Source organism: Castor canadensis, chromosome 10 (assembly GCF_047511655.1).
Source record: "Castor canadensis chromosome 10, mCasCan1.hap1v2, whole genome shotgun sequence".
Lineage (NCBI taxonomy): Eukaryota > Metazoa > Chordata > Mammalia > Rodentia > Castoridae > Castor > Castor canadensis.
Genome location: NC_133395.1, coordinates 117,691,077 through 117,705,372, shown reverse-complemented (window position 1 = coordinate 117,705,372; position 14,296 = coordinate 117,691,077). Strand labels below are relative to the sequence as shown.

Sequence of the window (14,296 nt, the reverse complement as noted above, 5' to 3'; positions counted from 1 at the left end):
TTCTGCATCTATTGAGATGATCAAGTGGTTTTGCCTTTGCTTCGTTAATGTGGTTTATTACGTTTATTGATTTTCGTATGTTGAACCACCCCTGCATCCCTGGGATGAAGCCTACTTGGTCGTGGTGAATAATCTTTTTGATGTGTTGCTGAATTCGGTTTGCCATTATTTTGTTGAGGAGTTTTGCATCAATGTTCATTAAGGAGATTGGCCTATAGTTCTCCTTTTTGGAGGTGTCTTTGCCTTGTTTTGGGATAAGCGTAATACTGGCTACATAAAATGTGTTTTGCAGTTTTCCTTCCTTTCTATTTCGTGGAACAGTTTAAGGAGGGTTGGTATCAGTTCTTCTTTAAAGGTCTGATAGAATTCAGCTGAGAATCCATCAGGTCCTGGACTTTTCTTTTTGGGGAGACTCTTGATTGCTGCATTCAGGTGATTAGTGTACTCTTGGTTCAGTTTTGGATGATCATATGTATCTAGAAATCTGTCCATTTCTTTTAGATTTTCAAATTTATGTGCATATAGGTTCTCAAAGTAGTCTCTGATGATTTCCTGGACTTCCATGGTGTTTGTTGTTATCTCCCCTTTTGCATTCCTAATTCTACTAATTTGGGCTTTTTCTCTCCTCATTTTAGTCAGGTTTGCCAGGGGTCTATCAAACTTGTTTATTTTTTCAAAGAACCAACTTTTTGTTTCATTAGGAATTTGTATTTTTAAAAGCTCCATAGGAGATCCTGATTTATATAAAACCAGGATTAAGAATCCTCAGAAGGAGGGCTGGCAGAGTGGCTCAAGTAATAGAGCACCTACTAGCAAGCATGAATCCCTGAATTCAAACCCCAGTGTCACCACAAAAAAAAAAAAAAAAAAAAAAAAGAATCCTGGGAAGGGTGCTTGCAAATCATGAATTAACATTTGCATTTGACCTCCAGGCTAACCACACAGTTTCCCAGAACTTCAAATTCCTTCTCTATACTCTGACACCCCTGAAGAGGCAGCTCTCAGGGTGAGTGGTTCCTCAAGTGGTAGCAATTTCAGTATTGTGTTAAAAAAAAAGAAAAGAGAGAGAGAGAACATATAAAAAGAAAGACCTTTTGACTATTCTAGCCTCTCTCAAGTTTTTACTTTCCTACAAATTTCAAGCCACCCATTTGTTTTCAAAAAAGGTAAATTTAAATTTAAGAGAAGTTTTAGGTTTACAGCAAAGCTGAGCAGATAGTGTAGAGACATTCCATATGCCCTCTGCTCCTCTACAAACACAGTCTCTACCCACTATCAATATTTCCCACCAGAACTGTACATTTCTTTCATTGGATGGACCTACATTGATACATCGTAATCACCCAAAGTCGGTTGCTCACATCAGGGCTCACTCTTTGTATGTATCACATGGGTTTAACAAATGCATAATGACATAAATCCACCATCACATTCTCATTGAGAATTATCTCACTGCCCTAAACATCCCCCATGATACAACTATTCGCCTCCGACCCTTCTAGGCCCTGGTAACTAGTGATCTCTTTTTTTACTGTCTTCATAGTTTTGCCTTTTCAAGAGTGTCAGATAGTTGTAATCATTCAGTAAGATGACTTCTTTTCTTTTTTTTTTTTTGTTTTGTTTTTTTTTGTATGTTTGTTTTTAGGCAAAATTATTTAATGTCAATAAATTATTTAATAATTTTACATGTTTTGGTTGGTTTTACTGCACATCAACATCACCTTTAAAGTTGATTTTTCTTTCAGGATAGCCCTCTTTAAAAGATGCTTAATCCAGTTGTCCTGAGGACCTGTGGGATTTAATTTCCTGAAGCAATTTATTGTTCAGTCATTTTTAGAGTAGATGGACCTTCCTGGATCTCAAGTGCTGACACCCCATTTCATCAATGAGTTCAGATCATATTCATTCCTATTACACACTAAGGATATGTGGATTTCTGCCAATACCTAAGGTAAACAACATATATATGTATATATATTAGCAGTTCTTTCAAACTTTGTAACTGTCTTGTAGTTACTTCCCACAGACCTAAGAAATGGCCCTGTGAGTAAAGCAAAACCACACAATTACTGTATGAGGCATTTCCAACGATGTGTGGCTATAGTACAGAAGCCCCATCGGGATAGACCTCATGATTTCTTTTCATGTTGACTTCTTTCATTTAGTAATATGCATTTGAAGTTCTTCCATGCCTTCTCATGGTTTAATAAGGCATTTCTTTTTGCACTGAATAATATTACATTGCCTGGAGGTTGCACAGTTTATTTATCCATCCACCTACTGAAAGACATCTTGGTTGCTTTCAAGTTTTGCCAATTAAGGATAAAGCTGATATAAACATCCATGTGCTGGTTTTTGTGTGGACATATGTTTTCAAGTCTAAGATGCCGGTTGCTGGATCATATGGTAAGATTATGTTTAATTTTATAGGAAACTGCCAACTGGTCTTCGGAAGTGGCTGTACCATTTTGCATTCCCACCAGCCATGAATGGGGAGTTCCTGGTCCTCCCTACCCTCACTATCGTTTGGAGTCATTAGTGCTCTGGATTTTGGCCATTCTAATGAGTAGAAAGCAGAATCTTATTATTTTAATTTATAACTTCCTAATAGGACTGATAATGTTGAGCATATTTTCATATGCTTATTTGCCATCTGTATATCTTCTTTGGCATATCTTCCTTTCTCTTCCCCACTCCCTTTGGTTTTTTGAAACAGAGTCTTGCTATGTAACCCAAAGTCCTCCTGCCTCAGCCTCCTGAGTGCTGGAATTACAGGTGTAAACCTCTGCACCTGGCTTCTTTTTTCAGTTTTTAACTGAATTGCCTATTCTCTTATTGTTGAGTCTTATGCATTCTTTGCATATTTTGGATGATAGTCCTTTACAGAATCTTTTGCAAATATTTTCTTTCAGTCTGTGGTTTTTCCTCTCATTCTCTTGAAAGTTATCCAATTTTTTTTTTAGTCATTCTCAAACATTTAGGACAACTGTTCTAAAGACTGGCTTAACTGGCCATCGTATATTGGTGCAACACAGCAATTACCACTGAAAATCCAATCAAAATGTCGATCTTTCTAGTTAAGACTAATGAAGACATGTTTCTTGTGGACAGTGGTTCTCTCCATTTCATGCTGTGAAGATTTTCAACTTTCTAGTTGAGATGTAACTCCCTCCCCAACATCCCCCTTTCACCTCCTCCATATAAACCCACATTGACCAGAGCACAAAAGAGCAGAATGATTACTCTGGAATGGTTAATTTGGGGATTTTTGTTCACAAAGAAACTTCAGATAGCTCTGAAGCTTTTTAAACTTCCCAGGAGGTTTCATACAGTAGTTGGAGCACATCTGACATTTTACTTCATCTTGAGAGTGAGCTGAAGCCCAGCCTCTCTCTCAGCTCCTGGTCCTGGGGCTTGACCAGGAACCCATTGAGCTGAAGAGAGAAGAGGCAGAAAAATTACAGAATATTTCTGAGATTCATACAGAGGCCCTTCTCAGAAATGTCAGTGGAATTCCCGGGAGACTCAGGTGATGTCTCCCATCCAAGTATTCTTGTACAATTTTATACTCACAGAGAAATCTCTTAGCCATGCTATATAGAAATTGCTTGATGTCTTTTTTTCTTACCTTCTCCTGAAGCTTCCTCTATGGAATGTAAGGGGAAAGGAAGGGAAGAGAAGGAGGGAGAAGGGAAGGGAGGTGAGGGGAGGGGAAGGGAAGGGAAGGGAAGGAAGACCAATTACTTTATTTCCCAAGTCTTATGCCTAGTTAATTATTGGGTAACATCTTTGCCTGGTGAGAGTAGAACAGACACAGAGAATCATCCAGTTTTTTTTATCCTGAAAAAAAGTTGCAGGTAACAAATCACAGCTGTACTGTTTTCCCCATGATGCTAACACAGATGTAGCAAATGCAACAGGAGGAACAAATCAATATTGTAATCACTAAAGGAGCCAATCAAAGAATTCTTCCCAGATAATATCCTATTATCTGACAGTGACAAGTGCCTGTCAGAAGCTGTTAGTGCCCCAGACCTCTCTATGTAGCAGCGTGAGGTATCTCAGCAGCAGATGTGCCACGTGGCTCGTGGAAATGGCCCAGCTTTAACTAACTGGGGACATCAATGTATCCTTAATGCTCTCTCATATCTGAAGATCCTTGGCTTAAATCCTTTTGTGAATAGTTTTATTAGCACTTCTGTCAGTTCATGAAATTCTTTCTTCTTGCTGTTTTATTTTCTTCTATGGCCTTGGGGTGGGGTGGGGAATGGGAGATTTTCTAGAACTATCTTTGGATTTAATTTATGTTTATGAATCAGAAGAGCCCATTCCAGCAGCAGGCCCAAAGGGCTGCAGTGATTTCCTAGCCAAAGCAGAAAAGTCTGATAAGATTTTATTTAATGAGAGCTTGATACATACAGGTCCACTCTTTTGGCCACTCCAGGGCAATTATAATGGATTTTAAATGCTGGGCCAATTTTTAGTGCTCTAAGTTTCATTTAAAGTTAAGCAGCTGGCATTGGTTCAATCAAAGGGTTTAATATTTAAAAGAGTCAATACATAGAGTTATTTCTTAGACCTTAAAGGCAAGAGTAATATAAAAGTGATGACCTAGTTTGGATATACTTAGTTTTATTTCTGTATGGCTTCTTTAAGCACATAGAATTATCAGTGTTGGAAACCACCTTAGAGAGAAAACTGTACATACGCTAATGTCATTTTTAAAAATACTTTCATTTGGCTTGAAATATCATTGCAACGTTCAAGAGAAAAGGTGATCGTTTTTAGGTGTTTTTGTTTTATTTTGTTAAGAATAGGTTGAAGAATAAACACAAGAAAAAAATAACACAGGGTTGATGGACTCAGTCTTGATATGCACTTCATCTTTGATAGAAGAAATCAAAGCAAATAGGCTGAACACTGAATCAAGCATGTGCCAAACCTAGCAGATAGGCTGTGTCCACCATCACTTATCTGGCCACACACATTTGTAGAAAGGTAAGTGCAGTGTTCCCCAGTCAGAATGTATTGATCTTAAATGGTTTCATTGTTGCTCAATGTCACAGATAGAGATGAACTGGTCAATCTGAAATTAATTGGAAATAAGCTATGATAAACTAATATACTCATATAGATCTCATTTAGTTCTTATAACCAGGAGACATACCTTCCTCTTTGGTTTGGGGATAAGCAGAGTAGGTGTTAGTAACTCATTTTACATGTGGATATATGGAGACTAAGTCATTTGCTTCTTGCTCCCAGGTAGAAGAGGCCTAAGTGATTTAGGTCTAGTGACTCCAATTCTGTGTTATTTCCACAACAATTTCAGAGGAATCTGTTTTTGTTACAAGTTCATCCATCCCATTTATTAGGATTTTCTCTTTACCAGTATGGAAACGTTAGATGTAATAGGACTTAAATCTCCACCTTTCTGTCAATTCAGATACAGTGTAATGAGAGATGTCACTAACTAATCACAGTGCTCCATCCAACTGGCACAAGACATAATCTCATAATCCTCAAACTATTTCTCCAGGCAGCTACTTCCTGACTAGGGTTAGCATTTGAGAAGGATTCTGCTACAGACCCCAGAAGAGCCATGAGGGCATGCATGGCAGGGAATTCGCCACCTTTGGTTTATCAGTCATACATCACCAGCAATTATTATATACACAGCTCAACTACTTTCTTTATATTCATTTATCTAGTTGCCCTATGTAAAAAGAGATAGAAATCGGGCATATATCTTATCTTCAAGAGGACTGTGTCTTGACAGGGAAAAAAGACTAACACTAGAAAAAACAGTACTTCAGATTAGTACTGCCTGTACTATAGAGAATTCTAAGTGTCATTCTTCAGTACTCTGCTCACAGAAAGCCAAAGGAATGCAGAGAAGAGAATGATTACTTCTAACCAAAGGCTTCACAAAGAAAGTATCAAGGAGGGGCTAGGATTTAAAGGGAGAGGAAAATAAAAGAGCATTCCAGATACAAGAAACAACATCAAAAAGACACAAAAGCAGAAATTACAGGGAGTACATGGGAAACAGTGAATGGTTTGGCAAGTGCTTTGGGATGTGGGAAACAAAATGGACAGTAAGGTGGGGTCAGAAAGTAGCAGGTTCTGAATGCCAGGGGAATGACTCAGTGATTTATTTTATGGGTAATGGTGGGGGTTAATGACAGCTTTGAGGTAGTGGGCACCATAATGACAACCAAGGAGAGGACCCAGGGAGGGAGCATCATGTAGAATCAGCTATGTGGAAACAGACCTGAGACTCAAAAAGTTTTGCAAAGGGAGAACTGTAACTGCCAACCTCAGGTTGGATGACATTAGTGCCTCTTTTAGCAGTACATCCAGAGGAGAAATAAATACCTCTGGCCAGTTTTAGTACCTGCTTTGCTTTCCTGTATTCAGAGTCTATGTTGCCCTGACCTGGAAGGATCGGGCTGCCACTTGAGGGAAGATAAAATATGACCAGCTCAGTAATGGAAACCAGCAGCACAAATGTACCTTGCTTCCTTAGCCACAGGAAAATATATCAAAAATTCTCTCTGCTTCTGTTGAGCTGGAGCCCAATTTATCTGATAGGCAAGAGCTTCAGCATCCTTATGGAACAGGGAAGGGAAAAGGACAAAGAAGAGAAACAGGAGGAACAAAGCACAAGAGTGTCTCAGAGAGCATGAAGACAGCAGGCAGGTTCAAAGAGCCAGCCATTACTCTCTATGGACAATTTCTGTGCACAAGTACTTTATTAATGTTATCTCATGTCATCTTCTACACAGCATCATGGGGTGTGTCAGCTTCCCATCACTGTGACAAATACCTGAGAAGAGCAATTTAGAGGAGTAGGGATTTATTTTGGATCATGGTTTTAGAGGCTGCAGTTCATCATGGTGGGGAGGGTGCGCTGGAGCAAAGCAGTTCACATTATTGCAGCCAGGAAGCAAAGAGGTAGAATACCCGTGCTCTCTGGTTTCCTCCTTCTTTTCTCTTTGTTTTGTGTATATCTCTAGCTTCTTGAATAGTGCCACCTACATGCAGGGCATATCTTCCCACTTAGTTAATCCTCTCTGGAAGTGTCATCACAGACACACATGGAAGTTTTTCTAATTTCTTAGACATCTCTCAATTCAATCAAGCTGACCATCAAAATTAACCATCAGATGGGGACCTTCCTATCATCCCTACATGATAGCTACAGAATGGCAGACTCAGAGTCAGTAAAAGTGAACAGCTAAGAACTTCTCTGTGGGCAGAAAGAAGTGGTGTACCCAAGATTCTAAGCCCAAGTGGCAGGTGGGCAAACTGGGTCTTATCTGCCTGACTCTTTAGTCAGTATTTTACCATTCCACAAGTTAGGTCTCAATCTCAGCCGTCTATACTAGCTGCATCCAGGTCAGCATCAGGAGTGAGTTGGGGCACTCATTATTGTTCATTTACTTCTTGTCACCCCTTCCCTTGCTACTCTTCTCTGTATTGATTTGGGTTTAGGGAACTTTTGAACGATGCGTTTCTTTCTAAGGAGTTTTCCAGCTCCCCATCAAAATGACTTGTCAAGTTTGGCTTCTGTATCAACTGTCTGACACAAGGCAACAGACCTCTTCTTTCCTGGAAGGTCTTTTCAATCCACTGCTGCTTACATTTCTCATCCAGATTTCTGACATGGTGTGACAGCTGTGTGCACCACTCTATTTCTTTGCTGTGTTCTACTTTCCACTCCACCACGTTGAGTTTCATGGATCCACTTCTTGATGTACTCAGCAGAGCCCTCCCAGGAAACTCTGGCAGCACAGGCTCATCATTGCTATTTATTGCTTGTCTCCTCCATCCTGGATATGCTAAGGAATCCACCACTATTGCTAATATATCAAGGCTGTGTCCCAAGGCTCCCAAGTAGGCCGAGGACAATAGGCAGGGAATGATAATGGTACCTATGGAAACACATGGAGTCAGGGAACAGGCCAACTGTGGACTCAGAAACCCAGACAACAGACATCAGCAATCCCACAGAGACACAGGGATTTTCTTTTTGTTGTTACTGTGCTTGATTCAATCCTATTCCAGTAACCTTTAACCTATGACAATAAAGTTCTCTCTGACCAGTGACCCTTACATTTTCTCAAGCTTAGGAAGATAATTCTCAGGAAGGTCTATAATGGGGAAATTTTGATGAAAGGCTACTGGGTCAAAATAAAAGTTATTGGATGCTTAACCACAAGACACTTGGTCAGTGATGTGGGTCCTCAGCCCCATGGTGCAATAGGGTCAACAAAATCCTAAGTCATTTTTGTTTTCTCCAAAATGGAATTATCTCCATTGATTTCTTTTCTGATTTATAACAGTAGTTTGTGCAAACTGCAAAATTTTCAAAATTATATATCCTCTCTACTCCATAAAATAATCTGTTACCAGTAAGATAAATATTCTTTATAATAGGTTATGAATATAAAATGTATTTTTAACACAAAGAGATACAAACCATAACTAATGTACTATAATCTGCCTTGTTTGATGCTGTATCACAGTTATACCACCAAATTAAAATGTGGTCTTCCAGATAAAGATAATGCAGTACAGACATTTTAACTCCACTTTTTGCTCTCTCTAAAGCCACCAAAAACTATTTTTAAAAATGAAAATGGAAGGCAGGTCTATGCCCATAGTTTTGACAGTGGTAGGTTAAACTCCAAATCACAGTTTATGAACCACAAACTATAAAATCTGAACCTGGCCCAAAATGAAAAAAAAGTCACTGAAGAGTTCCATAGAACCTTTGCATAACCCTCTTAGAAATTAGGCAGGAAACAGAATTCCTCCAAGATGCAAATGGCTCAGTTCTAAAAAATTAATATAATAATTCACGGATGGAGACAAGGAGATGTAGGGACACAGAAAGGCCAAGGGAGAGGTGGAGTATCTCTGAATGTTACTGCTGCTATAAAAAAAAATCATAGAGTGGGCAATTTATAAAGAACAGAAATTTATTTCTCACAGTGATAGAGGGTAGAAAGTCCAAGATGAAGGCATTGGTAGATTCAGTGTCTGAAGTCCAGATCTCTCGCTCCAAGACGGAGTTTCATTCGTGCATCCTCACATGGTCAAAGATGGAAGGATAAAAGTGAGCAAATCAGTTCCCTCTGGCTCCTTTACAAGAATACTAACACATTCATGAAAGTGGAGTCCATACACTGTTGCATTAAGGATTAAGTTTCAACATGAATTTTGGAGGGAAAATAAACATTCAAACTATCACACGAGGAAGGTTTCCTTCTCACCTTACTAGTTAGCATTTCCTCACAGTATGGTGGTCTTCAGGCAGCTGAATGTGGTTGTGCTAAGCATCTAAAAGTGGAATCTGTCCAGAACTGACCCAATACTGTGTTCAGCACATTTTTGCTAGTTAAAGTGGGTAACAGATGAACTCAAACTAAGGAGAGGAGACTGAGCTAGAGCATAAATACTGGAAGGTATGGCTGATTAGGAACACTGAAGCAGTAGTGGTATACTGTATGCTGACTCCTAGTAATCCATCACCTTCCTACATGGAAAATATATCCTTCTTACTCAAAAACCACCAGAATCTCATCTCATCTATTACAGCATCAAATTGTCACTTGAAGTCCATGATACTGTCATTTAAATCAGTTCCAGATATGAATAAGTCTCTTCAAATACAGGTCTTGTTCTGAAGATGTGTGGACTACAGAGGCAGATCCCACCTCCCCCTGCCCCCACATACATATCCAATATACAATGAAGAGGAAGGGTCAGAAACCCCACAACAGATACTCTCATTCATTAAGGAAGACAAGGCAAAACACGTAATAGTCACCAGTCCATAGCAATTCTGGAATCCAGATTTCTTTTGGTCAGAACCCAGTTCCACCATAATCTTTGGTCATTTTCCATGTCTCTTCACCTCAAGCACCAGGCTTTGGCTATTCCCTTAGGGTCATTCTTCTTTTTCCAGGGTTAAGGAAAATTGAAGTATATCACACACACACACACAGCATAATGAACACGACCAAAAACTGTCTGAAAAAGAGAGAAAAGGGTAGGGGGCTATCATAGAGGGGTGCGCTTGTTCAAAATACAGTGTATACGTCTACGGAATTATCACAATGAAACCTCTTTATACCATTGATGTATGCTAATTAAAATAAATAAAAACAAAAACAAACAAAAAGACAAAAATGTGACAAATACCAACAATGGAAAAATGTTCCATATTTATAGCTGAGTAGTTTTCCTAACCAGCCTTTTGCTTAAAGTAAGTTAGAGGTCCACTGGCCTGTTTTAATTCTTAACTATTTCTGTTTGCTTTTAGTCCAAGATAATATAACACCTTTAAAAATTCTAATTCCTAGATATCAATTATAATCCACTCTATTAGACAAAAACAACGTCTACACTACCTCTCTCTATATTTTGACTGAATCAGAGTGCTGTGAGACAAGATGGATGATGTTTAGAAATCCTACTCTCTTGCTAAATTAAAATGGTCTACAAATCATGCACCTAAGATTACTGCAGACCCCTTTGTTTCTAAATGAGGAAGGTCTGTGTGGTACCACATTATACCTTCCTGATGTCTTAACAGAGGATAGTATAGGTTCTTGACTACAAAGCCACAATTTATAGGCAATACTCTCTAGGTTATATTTTCCTTGAGGAAATTTGAAACAATTTTGAGAAACTTTGCCTAAGAATATTGGAATAAGAAATAACTTTATTTCTTGATCTAGCAAGTTCTGGATTTGAAATATGTTATCTAAATTCTGTGTTCAAATGAAATATTTCTTTCATTCTTTGTCTAATTATACTTTGTCATAAGTAGCTAAATGAACCAGTTGACATTTTCAATATTCTCTCTGGAAATACCTTAACCAGATATATAATTCATTAGATATGTTTTCTATCTTCCAAGTTACTATAGGCAGTAATCTAGTAAATTGTCTTGCAGATGTGCAGTGTGGTCCCCCTTTTATAAAATTTTCAGCAGAACTTATCTTTCTTTTGTTCAAGCCTCCACTGACAGTTTCCTCAAGATCCTATAGCCTCTGCTCATTGCCAGGCTCCAAAAAAGAAGCCTTTTAAAACAAGACAAAAGCCCAAGAGGACAAGCCCCAATGTGCAAGAATATTTTCTTGAAATGAAGATGCAAACTATAATCACATGAACACACTATTACTCATAAAAAAATGGCAACAGTATTTCAATAAAGCATTAAACTTAAAAAATACACATAAATAATTCTATGGACATATAGGCCCTAAAGAGTTCACATATAAAGAGGAAATATTAGACTGGCCTCATATTTCTCTATAGTAACATTAGATGACATATATGAATAAGAGATAATCTAAAATAAGAATTCAAAAGAGGATATACTTTGGTAAAACACCAGTGAGAATTAAATCTAATTAAACATTGAATTAAGATGCATCAACATCACAAACTGCAGCTACAGAGCAGAAAGCAAATGCTTTACATTTTAACAATGTGTAAATAAAAATAGAAGACAATCAGTGGAGAAAGAGTGAGTTAGAAGGAAGAGAAGGAATTATTAACTGCCCTATCTTTCACACTAGAGAGTCAATAAAGTCTAAGTTTGGTATATATAATTAAAATGAATTACTTCCAACTCTTAAGGTTTTTCAAATTTTCAACATTTTAGAGTATTATTTAAAAAATTGTTCTTCTTACCTGAAGTAATAGAATATATAAGATGATTTTTCTGTTGTTAAGTTTAAATTGTTTTAACTTCATACATCTTTTTTTTTTATTATTTTATTATTCATATGTGCATACAAGGCTTGGGTCATTTCTTCCCCCTGCCCCCACCCCCTCCCTTACTACCCACTCCACCCCCTCGCTCTCCCCCTCACCCCCTCAATACCCAGCAGAAACTATTTTGCCCTTATTTCTAATTTTGTTGTAGAGAGAGTATAAGCAATAATAGGAAGGAACAAGGGTTTTTGCTGGTTGAGATAAGGATAGCTACATAGGGAGTTGACTCACATTGATTTCCTGTGCGTGTGTGTTACCTTCTAGGTTAATTCTTTTTGATCTCACCTTTTCTCTAGTTCCTGGTCCCCTTTTCCTATTGGCCTCAGTTGCTTTTAAGGTATCTGTTTTAGTTTCTCTGCGTTAAGGGCAACAAATGCTAGCTCATTTTTTAGGTGTCTTACCTATCCTCACCCCTCCCTTGTGTGCTCTCACTTCTATCATGTGCTCAAAGTCCAATCCCCTTGTTGTCATACATCTTATTTAAAAGCAGATACATAGGACTTGGGTCATTATAGAGTATTAAGAATAGAAGGATCATACTTAATCTCTTATGGCAATCAGCTAGAAAACTGGGCAAAATATATGAAATTACTATTTTCAGGCATTGCAAAATAGGATATAAAGATTAGAATCCCAAAAGTAAACAAATGAGGTGATTTCTACAATTGTTCTGGTTTTCTGACTAAAGTGATTTCAAAACCACAAGCAAGGAAGGGAAGACCCAAACATACTTTGACAATATCTATAAAACTAAAATCAGAAATTGGAGATGATGAAATGACTGTGAACTGTGAAACAGAGTTCCAGAAAGGATGAAGTTACACAGTAAAGAGTTTTAGAAATCTGCATAGGGGTTACCTTGAGTTTTTGGTTAGTACAAGGTTAAGCACACATAGAGTATAATTCCATAAGCCAATACAAAAAATGACTGAGTTATAAAAGCAGGACAACTTATAGAGCTCAGTAGGATTGGGAGGTGTTCAAATTTTGATGAGCGAGAGTAGACTGTCCACAGGAGTCATGACTTAGTAATGTGCCTACAGCAAAGCCCACTCTAAACTAATCCTCGCAAAGCTTGAAAAGAGAACTCCAAGAGCTCCAAATAGAAAAATATGTTTCCTAAAGTAAAGTCAAAAACTCTAAGAAAAACAATAAAACCTAAATAACCATTACAACTGTGTAATGGTTACAATGTGTAATATCCAATCAAAAAGTACAAGGCAAGATAAGAATCAGGGTACCTGTGATCCACAGCCAGGAGAAGATTCAGTCAATAGAAACACATGCAGGAATGACAGAGATGTTAGACCTCAGAAAGATGAGTTAAAGTTAAAATCTAAAACATCTGTTATAACAATGCACACTTATTTCACAGAACACATGATTGTAGTAAGAAGAGAAACTGAACATAGAAAAATAATCAAATGTTAGAATAGCATCTGAGCTAAGAATTTCACTTGATAGATTTTAACAACAGATTTGGCCTTGCAGGGGAAAAAACAGCCTAGGTAACGTTGAAAATGGCATTAGCATATAAAGTAAATGAAGCACTGGGAGGAAAACACTAAACAAAAATGACTAGATCCTTAGATTTGTAGAATAACAGAAAGTGTTCTAAAGTACACATTGTTGGAGTGCTAGAATGAGGAGCTATCAAAAAAGTTTTAATATCAAAAGCAAAAAAATTCCAAATTTGATGGAAACTAAAAAACCTGTGGATCCAGGAAAGAAGGATAAGACTGAAAACTGTGAAGAGGGAAAAATACAACCTATCAGTCTGCAATTTTATATCCACTGATAATATGCTCTATATGAAAAAGCAAAATAGCAACTTTTTCAGACAAACAAAATCTAAGAGAATTCACTACCAGTAAACTCACGCTTCAGAAGAGGTTAAAGAAAATTTTCAGGTGAAAGAAAAATGATGTTGCATGGAAACATGGATCTGAAAAAATAATAAAGGGCATTACAAATAATAAGTATGTGAGCAAATTTAGGGGTTTTCCTGAAGTTTTAAAAATCTTTGAAAGATATCAGTTGTTTAAAGCAAACTGATGACAATATATTGTAAAGTTTAAGACATGAAAATAAAGTCAATCACAAGAAAAGTACAGAGGCTGCTGAAAAAAAAAAGAACAAAGGATGAGGGGCATGGCATAATACTGTTGAAATGATCTTACATTATTTGTCATTTGCAAAGCTAACAGTAGAAACACAATTAATTGTTAATGTTAATTTTTTAATTTAAGATATACTCAATCCAAAAGAATGCAAAGGTAATTAAAAATGGCAAAAATGATGGATGAAATAGGAAACAAACATCAAGACAGCAGTATATTTGAATATAAGCATAATGATTAACCAACTTTGATTTAAGTAACATTTGTAGAAAAATGCACCCAACCACAGCAGAATACACATTCTGGAAGGTTTAACAAGAAGGACCAGATTGAGATACATTTACTGGAATTCCAGTAATACAAATATATGTTCTCTGACAACA

At 37.4% G+C, this 14,296-nt stretch overlaps 1 non-coding gene across 1 annotated transcript; it reads right to left on the bottom strand.

The window, feature by feature from the left end:
• Positions 1-2,000: 2,000 nt before the first annotated feature.
• Positions 2,001-2,134, bottom strand: LOC141413205 (small nucleolar RNA SNORA18). Its single transcript, XR_012438013.1, has one exon. It is a non-coding gene; the product is annotated as a small nucleolar RNA SNORA18 (small nucleolar RNA).
• Between the last annotated feature and the right edge of the window lie 12,162 nt (positions 2,135-14,296).